Source organism: Choloepus didactylus, chromosome 3, assembly GCF_015220235.1.
Source record: "Choloepus didactylus isolate mChoDid1 chromosome 3, mChoDid1.pri, whole genome shotgun sequence".
NCBI classification, from domain to species: Eukaryota; Metazoa; Chordata; class Mammalia; order Pilosa; family Megalonychidae; genus Choloepus; species Choloepus didactylus.
Window position 1 is genome coordinate 191,499,092 of NC_051309.1, and position 14,564 is coordinate 191,513,655.

Below are 14,564 nucleotides of genomic sequence, written 5' to 3' on the forward strand. Positions count from 1 at the left end.
TTACCTTAATCCTCCAGAGTAGCTGCAACTCCTTGATGTCCAGGTGAAGATTGAGAAATAGATGAAGAAATAGGTCTAATGAAGTCAAGTGATTTGCCAGATGGACAGACTTGGAATTAGAAGCTATATCTGTCAGGCTTTAAAACTCAATTTTGGCAGTGACTACCCTAACTTGTTCATGTTGAAAAGGAGTGAAAAGGGGACACATCTTGGTTGATGTTCTTGAAGAGGCTATTGCCTCTGGGTTTTGGGACTTAGCTGTCATAGGAGATCTCAGAAGGATTTACATTTCTGAAGAATATGTTCAGTGAGTGAAATTTTTATAGAGTCTCAAGTAGAGATCCGGGTATTATTCAGGGTTTTCAGGTCTACTGTTGAATTGAGTTTATCATACTGTGGCAATTTGGCATATCTAGCTGAAGCTTGCATAGGAGTAACCTCCAGGACAGCCTCTTGACTATATTTGAATTCTCTTAGCCACTGAAACCTTATTTTGTTGCCTTTCTTTTCCCCGTTTTTGGTCAAAAAAGCATTCTCAATCCCTCAATGTTTGAAACTTGCTAACTACTTGTCAGATTGCACTTGGAAAGTTATAACTTCTGTGTATGTATGTTATATTCTACAATAAAATATATGATTAAAAAAACTCAATTTTGAACAAAGGATAGAGTTATTAGTTACACCTTCTTCCCTGTTATTTGGTTTTTATATAAAACAAGGAAAATATATTTACCAAGGGGGCATCCTATCAATACATGAATTACATATCAAATTGTTAATGATGAAAGCATATAATTAAAAGGAAATTGTGCATCATTACTTTTGAACATTTCAAAGTGAACTCTTTCAATTATTTGAATTTTGATAGTAGTGTTGGGTTCTCTGATGGGGTCCAATATATATAACACCCTTCTTCCTTGTCCAGGTTCTAAATATGTTGAGAAATAAGACTAAGGTATAAGAAAAGTCAAAATATCACTTTTTATAAAAAGTAAGAAGAAACTGAGAAAGGCTAAGTTGTAAGAGCTAAATGGGCTTGGTAACTGAACTCCAGAATTAGATTTGTCCACCTGTCAAGGCAAAAATGTCCACTTGGTGTTGAGAGAGAGCCTGCTCCCAGGAACAACGGTGAACGTGTATACCTGGGAGCAAGTAACGCTCAAGAGGAAAAATGGGTGGGGGTTGGTACAGAATGTCCACTTCTTTCTTTTCAAATTTATCAATGGATAAATCAATTCACCTTCTCAGAGTGGAGTAAAGGTGCAGTAAGGGTAGGTGTTAGAGTAATAGAACTGCCTTTATAAGAAGGAAGCATCAGCATTCTCCTCTAGCATTCTCCAGGATTTTTTTTCTTTCTTATCTCACTGGGTTTAGTCTCCAAGTCTGGTAATGCCCTCACTGGGAGGATATTGTACAATAGCATGAATGCCAGGAAGCAGTGATCATTGGATAGGCAGGGCTCTCTACCTCTGGGAGGAGATCAGCCATCTAGAACAGGGTGACTGACACACCCACAGGGTCATTCCTTTCCTCTCTTTCAAAGACTGATTACTGCTCTTGTAGTATCCTCTTGGGACCACTGGTGAGAAGGGTCTATTTTGCCTTGAAAAGTCTCTAAAATGGATCTTCTACTCCATTATTGAATTTACTCTGGGGTCACTCAATACAGGCTTTAAAATTTGCCCCCTTATTCCATTCTTCATCCCAAATTATGTCCAACCGTGCTTTCCAACATAACTTATTACTGGTTCTGCAATGAGCTTCAATTATCAAGACTTAAAATACACAAATGCTACAATACTAAGCTTCCAGAAAACTTCAATAAAAGCCATCTTCTGCTATCAATTTCACAGGGAGAATTGAAGACAACAGCTATTAAACTTTAAAGGAATTCATGTTTAAAATGTAATTTTCTTGACAAAATGAGTTAAAATTAGAATTTAAAATAATTCTTATTTTTTTCTACTCAATCTGTGTTAGAGGCTTTCTCGATAATCAGGATAATACATAAGAATGGGTGTTATTTCTTCATTTAATGCAAACTATCTGATCTGTCTCTTTTTAGAGTTGTATGGCAACTTTAAGACAGAGAGCAATCCTCAGGTCCTAGAACAGTTTTCCCAGATCAAAATTCACTGAACCCATTATTTAATATTAAATAAGACTGTAGTAAATACTCTTTTTCTTTTTTTTCCCAAATGAAGGAAAGTATATTAACTATCTATATGTGTGTGATACATCTCCCCAAAACTTAGCAACCTCAAAGAACAGACAGATTATCTCAAATTCTGCGGCTCGGGAATCTGTCCTCCAAGATGGTTCCCAATGATCACTGCTTTCTGGCATTCGCACTATTGTGCAATATCCTCCCAGTGAGGGCATTACTGGACTTGCCCTGAATGTCTCTGGCTCTGGGTCTCTCATGTGGTTGTATTACAGCTGTCGATCAGGGCTGTGGTGATCTGAAGTCTGGAAAGCTCATTTCAAAAGCCACTCATGCAGTTGTAGGCAGCCTGCAGCTTCTCATCAGCTGTCGGCACGAGAGACTGTCTGCACTGCCTGCGTGTCCTCATGACCTGTCAGTTGGCTTCCCTCAGAGTGAGCAATGTGAGAGAGAGAGAAAGCAAGACAGTGATGCCACACTATCTTTTATGACCTGGTCTCTGAGTCATACACCATTTCTTTTGCCTTATTTTATTCAAGAGAAATGAGTCAACTACATCCCGTAACACTTTCAGTGGGAGAGTATTAGACAACTCTGTGAATACCAGCGGGCAGGGGTTATTGGGGCCACCGTGGAGGCTGACTGCCACATAATGGTGATGGAAAAAAATCTTGACTTTTTTCTCACTATGATGCCAGTAAGTCTATGCAAATTAAGCAAAATCTGTGACCAGTTAATTTAATAGGGGCAAATCTGCAGTGAGAGGGTTTAGCACAATATACTTACCATTTCTGGGAGAAAAACTTGCATGTGCATACCTCCTTAATTTCCTTTTCCTCTTTGAGTGCCGCATTTTTTTGCACTTCAGTGCTGTATCAGCAATGACCTCTGTCTGGTCATATAACTACCACCATACATTTTGGAAACTCATTTTTTATCCTGTGCTATAGAGGCTGTGCTGATTTGAAGCTGTTAGGTACCTCAGGAAAGGCTGTATTCTTTTAATCCATTTCTGTGATTGCAGACCTGTTGTAGATGGGACCTTTTGGTTAGGTTGGGTCTTAATCCTTTTTCTGGAGTCCTTTATGACATGATAAAGGACAGAAAAAGTGGAGAGAGCTTAGAGAAAAAGCCCCCAGAGAGAGCATAGAGAGAAAAGCCCCAGAGATGCTAAGAAAGAACCCACAGAAGCTCAGAGAGGAGGCCACTGGAACCAAGAGCTGGAAGCAGGGAAACCCAGGAGAAAAGGACCATCAGACACCGGCCATGTGCCTTGCTATCTGACAGATGAACCCCGGATGCCAGTGGCCTTTCTTCAGAGAAAGTACCATCTTGTCAATGCCTTAATTGGGACATTTTCATGGCCTTAGAACTGTAAATTTGTAGACTAATAAATCCCCACTGTAAAAGCCAACTCATTTTTCATATATTGCATTCTGGCAGCTTTAGCAAACTGAAACAGTGGCTAATGGCACTGTATAGTTATGAAATTGCTTAGGCCTACAAAATCTGCTTCTTAGGGATGGTTTCATTTTGTCTCCTATTTATTCCAACCAGAAAAGAATTTGCAGCAAATTCCTTAAATGAAACTGCTATAGATGCTTCTGAAGCCTGTGGCCCTAGGGCCTTGATGAGGCCCAAGATCTCTGGTATGTGTTCCTTTCCTTGTGGATTCCCTAAGTTTCTCAGTCAGGTTCCCTCACAGTACAGGATACAGGTGAAAGTCCACCTTGAAACTCCTCTAGTGTTTCTTTGAGTGCTTTCCGCTCTTCCACCTGTGCATAAGTTCTATAACTCCACACCCCCTTCCTTGGCTTTGAATACAGAGAGGGAGAATGGAGAGAATGATTTGATGAAGTTGATCTATTGCTGCCTCCCAAAGCCTAGCACTATGAATTGAAAGACAGAAACCTAGAAGCACTCCATAGCAACCATGAAACTCAACTGCCTTGGATATTAAAAGCAACTATACCAAGGTATACAGATTTACAGAGAAAATCCAGTTTTCTATAAATCCAGAATTCTGTAACTTAATTCTTGCCTCAGATGCCCTTGAGCACTAAGATTTCTATAGCCATTGACATTTGTTGCGGCTTTCCCTGATCACATATCATATGAAAGTTTATTTCAAGGTCAAGTAGCAACAACTTTAGTCCTGAGCTGCCTGTGCCTGCTAAAGGATTTCACTGCCTCAAGCACATTTTCAAGGTCATTCTAGACTTATGTCCACGGAAAGTTGATTTCCCATAGAGAAAGTCACCATAGTCTGCATTCATAGTTGCAGATCAAAATTCGACATGAACCATGGCTTAAAGCTATTGGTCCTTGCACATCATTTTAAAAACTGGTCCAACATAAGCTATTACAAACATCCAAGGTCAAAACATTCTGTTGCAAAATGTATGTCAAAGATTCCAAACCCTATGCCCTAGCCCTCCTGATGTCTCTCTATATGTTTACCTATTTCTCCTAAGCTTCACTTCTTGCAGCTCATTTCTCAATTATTTCCAGCCAATACACCAAATGCTGGGTGTCTTTAAGGTTATACGTCAAAACTGCAGACTTCCAATAATATTAGGACACCTACCTGGAAAAAAGCAGTTGACATTGCACTCTTTCTGCCCAGAGACTGGCTCTCAAAGAGACAAATGGAAAGTGGCTGAGTTGAGCATGCCCAAACTTATTTTCCCAAAATTACAACTCGGTAAGACATGTCATTTAGGTTGTGTTGGAGTTACTAAAGGGGAAGAAATAGGGTAGATGCTGGCCACATTAATTGAATGTCCTCCAAGGAAAGAAAACATCAAGAGTTAGCGGGAAGCTCTCTCTTCTAACTAAATGATTGATTGAGAAATCCTCTTAGGCTATGGCAGAGACTTACAGTGGAAAAAAGTCTCTTACTATAGGAGAACTTTTGAGTTTGCTTATAAAAATGTAGACTTCTGCTTTTTGACACTATAAGACTTCAACAATGGGATTTGGGGATGAGATGAACGCATCCAGCGGTAAAGAATCAATTTTGACTCAGAAACTACTTTTCTTCCTCATCTGCCTTTCAATGCTGTTCATCATAACAGTCTGGTTTCAACCCCCTTCTTTTCTCTGAACATCTTTTTGAAATGTCAACAATGATCTCTTGGATGCCAAATCCAACAAACATTCCTCAGTTCTCCTCCAACTTGATCTCACGTTGATATTTAACACTTGGGCTTTAAGAAGTGGTCTTTTTTTTTCTTTTTCTTCTTCTAATCTCCTTCTCAAAACTCTCTTCTCCTTTGACTTCCTTAAGCCCACATTCTCCAGGTCCTTTGGCCATCTCTCTGAAAGCTCCTTCCCCTTGTCCTTCTCAGGCACATCTTCCTTTGGGCATTCCTTAAATGAAATAAGTAATTCCATAAGTGTTTACCCCCAGCTCTGTTGTTTCTCATTGCCTACCCTCTCCCTCATCAATCTACTCTTTGCCCCAGCATCTACCACCATCTCCGTGAGAATAACTCAACATGCTCTGTCTTTAGCCCTAAATTAAACTTCCAAATGAATGTACTCATTTACATTTTCAAAATTCAAGGTTGTTTGTTTTATTTTATTTTTACCAGAGCCTACTCTACGTCATGTATGCCTTACCTGAGTTAATGAGATCACCATTTTCCCAGCCACTCAGTACAGAAACAACATCATCATCTTCGGTTTCCACATTTTCCTAATTTCCCATGATCATCTAGGTAAGTTAGAAGCCATTTATCTTAGAGATTTGTCATGCTCTGGAATCAGAACCGGTTCACTCCCAGCTCTACCACTTATTAGCTGTGTGATTTGAGTAAGCTACTTAAGGTCACTAATCCTCAGTTCCCTCGTCTGTGAAACAGTTGTAATTAAGCAGAACTTACCTCATAGGGCTGTTATGAGGATTTAATGAGATAAATGTGAACAGAGTCCTTACTACAAAGATGGGCCAAGAAAAGCAGGTCATATGTATTTAGCTACTATTACTCTATTGGTTCTAACTCTGGCTGTCTTTTGATTGAGTGTCCTTGTTTTATTTCTGCTGCTGCCACCTTAGTTCATTTCCTTTTCTTTTCTCGTTGGACTATTGGATCTATCTGATCTCCTTGCACACAGTTTCTCATTCTTTATATCCATCATTCATATTGTCACAGGTTGTACACTACTAGAGTCCAGACCTATTCAGGCTACACTATGTGCTTTAAGGCCCCGGTGGCCCTCCTTCGCCTTCACGATGATGACTGGTCCCCAGTATGGCATCCAGGGCTCTCAAAAGTCTGCTCCCAACTTGCTTCCTTCCTCACACACTTATGCTGCATCACACACTGGGCTTGTCACTGATCCTGACTGCACTTTCATAAATAAGCCCATACCTTTTTTGCAAAAAACTATCCTTTGGTCTGAAATTCTCTATGCTAGTTAGAACCAGTTCACCCTTCAAGAATTAGCAAAAATTCCTTTACTTACTTTCTGGTTGATTGGCTAATTTTCCTCTTATTGTCCTTGTCACTTTTTACCTCATAATATGGATAGAGATTTATATGTCCACTTCTGCACCAACACTGTGAATGCCTTGAGAGCAGGGACCACTTCTAATTCAACTTTTGGACACAGCTACAACATCCAGCATGAACACAGCAGGTGCTCAGAAAATGCTGATGGAAATGAATTTGTAACTAATAAACATTCTAAGTTAAGACTAAAAAAATTGTGAATTACCCTCCTTCACCAAACTAATTTGTTTTATGTTTTGATAATTTTTTGCTTAAATACTTGGATAGGGCTGTGCAAGGAAACACATGGCCTGTTATGGGCAGTGAGCCATGCTAGTTTGCCTGCAAAGAGGGGAGGAAAAGCGGGAGGCAGTATGTTCACAGTAGGGTAATTAAAATGTTAAAAAATAATCTGAGATCTAATTGCTAGTTAAAATAAGTAAACAAATCCATATAAAAATTTTAATTAAAATAGCAAGAATTGTTACAGGGAGAATCCAGATGGAAGGAGTTTTCAGAAATTACTACCGGTCTTTCACACCCTGAGAACCATCGGTTCTAAGTTTACTTAGAAACAAGAACAGTTAAAAGAAAGTCTGCTTTATTTAGTGCCACATAACCGACAGATACCTTTCCAGTGTTCATGCAGTTTTATTTTACACCCTCGTTTATTCCTTGGTTTTATTGACATTCTAGGCCAAATATGAACCCCGTGGAGTTATGAGCCCTCTTTCCTACCTTTAGGGAAACTTGACTATAGGCTATTTCACACTGAACTCACCTTAGATTCTTAAACAAGGAACCAAGATTCTCTGTACTACTAACAGAGAATATTAAGAAATTCCTCTCAGTGTCATGTATCAGAACCATTCCACATCCCTGAAGGCTGGCTAATTTAGCTTCTTCATTTTCAAAATATATGAAAACACAGTTCACTTGGTTGGGGTACAATTGGTACATTTAAGTCTCTGTTAACAGTTAGCAAACACCATAATTCCTCCTGTGATTCTGGTTTCTTAACTGCAAGACCTACCCTAAATAAAAATGATAGTAAAAATAAAGAGTTTTTGCTTCTATTTCAAATAAAATTTTAATTATTTTTTTAAAATACAAATGGTTGCTCATCATAGAGATTTAGAAAATCCAATAACAAAAAAAAAGGACAGGAAAAAAATTTATTTTACCATCAAACTATATCCACTCTTTATATTTTGTTATTCTTGGATTTTTCCTATGCATTTTCCAATTTTTTGCATGGCTGTGATCGGATAGATGATGGATGGTTGGATAGATAGATAGATGAAAGCTATAGATAAATAGATGTGCATAGATGATAGATAGAAGTTATATAGTCTTACAGAATCTTGGATTGTTATTTGGCATTTAGCATTATAAAAAATTTTCCATGTTAAGATAACTATTTGTATGTAAAATTTCAAGTCTTCAAAATAATCATACAAATATATCATAATTTATTAACCATTCCTTTAATATTGGATCTTACTGTGTATTTAGGTTTTAGTTTTTATCAGTAATGATGCCTAAATAATTTTGCGTCATAAAACTTTACTTCATGTTCCCCATTTCCCGCAGGGAACACATTTCATTACCTCATTGAAATCAACATCAGCCATGCAATTGGGCACACAGAGCACAGTGCTCGGAACACTACTTCATTTTCCTAGAAACTGTGATTGGTTCAGAAACAGGCATATGACCCAGGTGAGGACAATCAGAATTTTTTTTTCCACTTAATCAGAGTCTTTTAAAAGACGTTTTTGGCTGGGACATGTTGGCTGCTAAAGTGGTAGGTACTTTTGCTCACTGTTTGAAGGGAATGAGCTAGATGATGGAGAAAAATACAAAGCCTTGAACTACATTATTTAAGACTTGCTTTGCTTGACATATGCTCGATGCCACTACTAATTATTCAGTTATTTCAGCTTCGGTTAGTTCAGTTTGAATGCTATTACAAGCCTGAAAGAATGCTGGCTACTAAAAATTAGGTCCCCCCAGAAGAATTATTAGGTCAAAGGTACAAAGATTTTGATTTTTGTCTTTTGATGTGGATTGTAAAATTGCTTTCATAAAGTCTTGTATCAAATTAAGCATCTACAAGGTTATTTTTTTAAGTACATCCATGTTGAAACTGGGCATCCTCATTTTTAAGGATTATAATTTTATTGGAAAAATAATCTCACTGTTTATTCCTATTTATTGTATTGTCTGTAATCTAGTAATGTCTTTATAAAGAATTGGCTGTGTTTAATAATTTTGCATTTGGAATCTGTGGTACAAAAGTTTTTAAACATTAGTTTTCTGGTATACAAATAGCTCACTATTGCTCCATTTGGCTGTGGAGGGTGTGATATGGGGGAAAGGAGGTGATTAATTATGGAAATTCCTATTATTTTAAATCTGAATCTTCATAAGGTCATAAACTCAGAGACTTAGTCATTAGAATTCCTCCATTTTAATTACCTCTCCTTTGCACTAGCGGAGTAGATAGGCCTTCTCAGAAACAATATGTATTTGAAGATGATGGATGGTAAACATTCAGGAAGAGCAACCCTGCAGGGTATTGGCTTGCCATAGGAGCTGTGCTATAATAGAGCTGGAAGGTGCAAACAAGTTTTGAGATTCTCTTTTCTGTCCTCCCAGTTGCCTGCTCTTCAGAGGAGAGGTTTGTGATGTAAACTTTGCCATAGCTACTCCACAGATTACCCTGTATTCTGATCGAGACTAGGGTTCATAAATTTCTTGAAGGTATGGATCTCGTCTGTCTTAGTTGACACTACATCTTAAGTGCCCAGTGTAGTGCCCTGCACATAGTAGATGTTTAATAAAAATGTGTTGGGGAAAAACAAATATATTTTTAAAACAGATTATATATAATGTTATGATGGCAGGAGACTTATCCTAGGCCATATCACTTCTCAGTAAAAAGAGATGACATGGAGTTTTTGGTTAAGACATTAGCAAATAATCTTCTAGGGCTACACAAGTTTAGAGCTGCAAAGGACCTTAGAAATATCTAGTCCAACTCCTTTATTAACATATAAGAATACTGAGACACATTAATTAGAGGCTGACTCAAATTGGAGGCCAGCTTTCTTATTTTAATCACTGCATCTTTCTTCTGAAAGTAAACCACTTGGCACACACTTTGATTAATAGCAATGATATGTGTGTCTCAGTGTGGTTGAAGGGTGAAATGTAATATCCAAACACAAATAGTGAACCCTAAGTAAAACAGTGTACTATTCTTAGCCAAAAGGCTAAGAAGCAATAAACCTTAGAATGTAGTTAATAGTACAATTATAAAAATGTGCTTTCATCAGTTTAACAAGTGTACCACACCAATGCAAGGTGTTAACAATAGGGTGGTTTATGGGAATCCTGTATTTTATGCATAATTGTTCTGTAAAACCACAACTTCTCTAATTAAAAAAAAGATTTTGTCAGAAATAATAATTACTGACAGCCACAAATAATACTATGTTTAGACTCTTCCAAGTTTAAATAGCCATAAAATGCACTAAAATTTCATGCCAGATTAGACCATAAATATTCTTGATCATTTGACAGCATATATTCAATTACAACACATTCATATTCATTCAGATCAAACATTTTTGTACCAACAAAAGCCTTCAATGATTTCCTACAGTCCAAAGAACAAAGTCCTAACCTCTCCTGGTATTCATGATCCAAGATGTTCCTCCACTCTACTTTAAAATGTGTCCTCCATTGCTCCTTGGCTTACCTTAAATTCTAGCAAATTAAGGTGCTCATTGTTTTTTTGTAGCCACCTTTAGTTTTCCAACCTTGCTGCCTCTGCTGATCCTTCTGTTTTTAATGTGGACACTACTGTCATCTATCCATAAGCAGATTTGACTAGTTCAGGGACTGTTTCAACTGGCAGCTTCTTAAAACGTTTTACATCCTCTCACTCTGTACTATTCTCTCCCCCTTTCATATACTTCCTACTACTTTATCTGATGTCTCAATGTCCACGTCACTTTCTACATTGTATCATGGTACCTATACTGGATTGAGTAATATCCCTCAAGAATTCACGTCCATCTGGAACCTTAGAATGTAACTTATCTGGAAATAAGGTGTTTGCAGTTGAGGTCATACTGGATTAGGGTGGACCCTAAATCCAATATGACTGGTGTTCTTGTTAGAAGAGGGAAATTTGGACACAAAGGCACAAACACAGAAGGAAGATGCCTAGGCAGAGATGGTGCAGATGCCAGGCAGATATTGAACTTTTGCTATGACACATTAAGGAATGCTCAGTCCACCAGAAGCCAGAAGAGGTAAGGAAGGATCTTCCCTAGAGCCTGTAGGGGGGCGTGGCCCTGCAAGAACTTGATTTCAGACCTCTAGCCTCCAAAACCTATGAGAGAATCAATTGCTGTTGTTTTAAGACACCCGGTTTGTAGTACTTTCTTATGGCAGCTCTAAGAAACTTATACAGTACTTTAAGTGAATTTTTACCTGTCTATTCCTTTCATAAAAGCAGAACCTTTATTTGATTCCTCTTCATAACTCCTGTAGCATGTTTTTCATGTTGGATGTTCAAAAAACCTTGAAAGAAATAAATATCTCTAATAAGAAAACAATGTAAAGGATAGGACTTTTGAGAATTGTTAAACTATCATATTCTTACTTTAGTAGCTCATAAATTATGGTTATTGAACATTTCTTATACGCATCCTACAGTAAACTGTCAAAACTTTTCTATTTCTTTGTTTTAATAAAAAGTTACTTTTTTACTAGTATGAACATACCAAAAAACAAGTTATAAAAACTCAATATCTAAATGTGATTGGAAAAAAAAAAATGTGTTAGATGAAGCAACTGGTACCAGACTTGTCCTCCTGACATAAACAACTGGAAAACTGGAAAAGACATGGAGTGAATGTTTCCAGGCAGTGGCCAGCAGGCAGTGCAAGACTACACACTTTGACAGAAGGGAATCTCCCAGAGTGTTTCCGTGGTGGCCCAGCTCTCTGAGAGCAAGTTCCCTGACAGCGATGTGAAGAACTTCAGACTGAGGAGGGGATGATGGTTTGGCTGAGTTGAAGAGGCAGAGATCAGAGTTTAAGGCAGCTGAGGCAGCTTAAATCCACAGAATGGGACACCAGTGACAAGGGAGTTGTGCAGAGAGGTGATCCCGGAAGATTATGTAGAGGAGTACGACAAGCTTACGGCCAGGGCATGGGCTGTATGTTCAAGGAAAGACCACATGATGCCTACCAGATTGAAGGTAAGAGTGGATTAAGAGAGTAAGAGAGTGGAACAGAGATAATAGAAATTGAGCAGTGCAGCAGGGGAATAGTTCTGGAGATACTTTGGAGTGACCTTTATCTCTACCTCATTAATACCTTCAACATTTAGATAAGACAACAGAAAAAATCCCTGGCAGCAATCAGACACAATAAAGCCCCATATTTGGTTGAAAGACCCAATCCCTTCACCAAGCCTTTACCCTGTAGCAAAACCTATTATAGACCTGTCCTAACAAAGCTTAAGACCAAACCCCAGCAAGAGCTGCAAAGAAAGTGGTTTGGAGATTGAGTCTTGATAAGTTACAGAGATGAAAGGAATACAGATTCACACTAACAGAGAAAAACTCATGTTCAAGGCAATCATTTAGTAATGGAACTACCTGCAAAATTAAGAACCAATACTTTTCAGAGGAAGATATTTTAAAAATCCAGAGTTTCTACAATTTATTATTCAAAATGTCCAGTATTTAATAAAAAAATCAAAAGTCATTCAAGGAAACTGGAAAATTAGAGTCATAGTCATGAAAAACAAAAGGTCTGTTGGAACCAAGACTGATTTGACACAGCTATGGAATTTAAGCAGATAAAGACTTTAAAGCAGTTATTATAAATTTCTCTAAAAAAGAGGAAAATACAGTCTTAATGGGTGAAGGGATGGAACTCCCAACAGAGAGATGGAAACTATAAAGAAAACCAATTGGAAATGCTGGAATGGAAAAGTGCAATAAAAGAAATAAAAAAAAATATGATGGGCTTAAGAACAAATCAAATGTGGAAGAAAAAAGGAATCAGGAAACATAACACATAAATAGAAATTACTATAATCTCAGTAACATGGTCTAATTTATGTTTATTTGCTGTCTCAGAAGGAGAAGAGAATGAGACGGGGAAAAAAAATTAGGTGAAGATATAATGTCCAAGAACTTTTCACATTTGAGAAAACACCAACTTTTGAAAAACTTAGCAAACCCTAAGTAATATGTTAGAAAACCATACTTTGGCACATCATAGATTTCTGAAAACAACAAGAAAGAGAAATTCTTGAAAGTAGCCACAGAAAAAGGAAAATTATGTACAGTGGAACAGGGATAATAAAAACATGATTTGATGTCAGAAAGAATGTCTGCTAGAAGACAATTGGATGGCATGTTGAAAGTGCTAAAATAAAAAAGACTTGTCTCTGAGAATTTCATATGCAATGAAAATATTCTTCAAAAATAAGGGTGAAAGAAAATCATTCTCAGGTAGACAAAAATGAGAAAATTCATCACTGATAGACCTGAACTGCAAAAGATGTCCTTCTTTTAGGTCAAAAGGAAATGATAACAGCTAGAAACTCAAATCTACAAAAATGGAATAAAAAGAACAGAATATGACAAATAAATGGGTAAATATAGATGACTATGTTTTCTTTCTCCTCATTACTTGATTTAAAGTGTATTTAGGTTTATAACACATGTAGAAGTTAAAGATAAGACAGTTAAAAAGCAGGAAGGATGTGGCTAGAATTATACTGTTGGGAGGTAGTTATATTTGTGAAGGGTGAAGCAAGAAGTGGGAAGTGGGAGCAAGGAGTAGGAAGTAGAAAGTTTGTGGTGTCTGTTGTGAGAAAAAATGAAAAAGTAGAAATTGTAAAGTTCAAAGATTGAAGAGGTACAACACTGACTCTAAATAGATTGACAAAATGAATCTTTTTAGTTGTAGAGCAAAATGAAAGGGATTCATATTGTTAACATTGGAGCAAAAATCAAAATATGATTAAGAAATAGAGCAAAGAAGCCAGGAGAGGAAATAAAACAGATACTAAAAATATTTGATTATCCCAAAAGAAAAGAGGAAAGGAACCTGAAACAGAAGGGACAGATAGAAAACAAATAGTAAGACTTTAGGCTTAAATCTAATCATTACAATAATTAAAAGACTTGTACAGGAATGTTCATAGTGGCATTATTCATAATAACCCCAAACTGGAAACAATTCATTTATCCACCAATAGATGAGTAGATAAATAATTGTGATGTATCCATGTAACGGAATACTCAGCAATAAAAATAATTTTTTTTCCCAACATGCAACAACATGGCTAGATCTCAACAACATTATGCTGAGCCAAAAAAAAAAAAAAAAAAAAAAAAAAAAAAAAAAAAAAAAAAATCCAGAATAAAAATGGAATGTAATTCCATTTATATGATATTCTAGAACAAGCAAAACTATGCATACAATTCAGGTCAGTAGTCACCTGGGGCAGGGGATGGGCTAGATTGATTCAAAGGGGCATGGGAAAATACATGGTAATGATGGATTACAATAATTAAAAGACTTGTATAAGAATGTTCGTAGTGGCATTATTCATAATAATAAGTATTATCTTGAATGGAATAGTGGTTATATGGTTATTTATCAAAAGTCATCTACCTGCACAGTTACAATGCATGCATTTTATTGTATATAATTTCCACCTCAATAAAATTCATTGTAAACAATTTTTAAATGTACTAAAATGCTATGCATTTTAGATTTGTGTTTGAATTTATAAAATTTGATATCTTTTGAATGACATCAAGGAAAGCTGTGGAACTTTTGTGTTTGATGAAAGGGTTATAG